The sequence below is a fragment of the Sesamum indicum genome, unplaced genomic scaffold (genome assembly GCF_000512975.1).
Source record: "Sesamum indicum cultivar Zhongzhi No. 13 unplaced genomic scaffold, S_indicum_v1.0 scaffold00120, whole genome shotgun sequence".
Classification (NCBI taxonomy): Eukaryota; Viridiplantae; Streptophyta; class Magnoliopsida; order Lamiales; family Pedaliaceae; genus Sesamum; species Sesamum indicum.
The window spans coordinates 474,759-475,937 of NW_011628049.1; the positions used below are offsets into that span (position 1 = coordinate 474,759).

General features: G+C 36.4%; 1 pseudogene; it reads right to left on the bottom strand.

Moving 5' to 3' along the window:
• Positions 1-283: 283 nt before the first annotated feature.
• Positions 284-1,179, bottom strand: part of LOC110011291 — a 2,157-nt pseudogene continuing 1,261 nt past the window's right edge.

Genomic DNA, 1,179 nt, shown 5'->3' on the forward strand with positions numbered 1-1,179 from the left:
TGGCATTTTTCTTAAAATTATTTCAACTACTTCTGAGCTCAAGTAAGTTTTCTCTGATCACTGATATGGGGGTAGTAGCGGTAAGATGAAAACGTATGCAATCACTTAAACAGATCCAATTCAAAAACTTGATTCTGTCTACGATGAATGTTTGGGTCGTCCTTCAACTACTAAATATATATTCTCCTTCAACCATCCTTCTTAAAATTCCAACAAACAACTTCCTAAACCTTAAATTAGACACTTATGAATATGATAAGAAAATCACAGTAACCTCTGTAAATTAGCAGTGGAAATGGGATCAGGATTCTCATTAGCATAAACGCTTCTAGATTCCACAGAGGTCGACACAACTCAGATAAATAATAACAATCAAATTCTTCTGAAGTAGAGAAAGTTAAGAAAAATAAGGACTGGTAGAGATACAGGCACAACATTTTGTATTGCTAGTGTGCATTCTATGAATTGGTCTTCCTGCAGTTTTTCCTGATTTCTTTCCTTGAACCTGTCAATGGAGAAATATTTCCCATCTTGACCATGGACTTTGCAAATTGCTCAAAGAAAAGGTCGTTGTTTGCAGCATACTTCTTCACTAGCTGCAGCGATACTTGATTCTTGGTCACCAGAACTTGGTCTGAATTCAAGAGGCCCTTGAAACTCAACAAATTCTTGAAGTAGCTGTTGTCGAACTTTGTAGGAGTGGCAAAGTCCAAGAAAAAGAGATTCTGGTCACCGCCGATCTTGGGCACTTGGTGCGCAACTGAGATGCGTAGGATTGATCCAAGGTGAAGTCAGGTTGTGAATTTCCTGATTGGTTACAGAGCCTTTGCCTGAAGCTGACACATCTTGAATTTCCAATGGTGTGGCTTCCTGAAAGGGAGATTGTAGTCTAATTATCATGGTGTTGAGTTGGAGTTGAAGCCTTTAAAGGTTTGTCCATTTGCATAATTTGGCCTTTATGACTACAACAATTGAAGTATTTCACGCATCTTCAAATTATAGTAACTAAATGTTAAATCAAAATTGAAATTCAGATGAAGAATTACTTTCTTTTGTAATTTATGTTAAGTAAAGCTGAACTTATTGATGTGCTGAAAATGCAAAATAGAAAGTGGAATCTTATAAGTCTTTTACCAGAATTACTTTCTTTTGTAGCTTAAACTTGGTGAGAATAGTCTG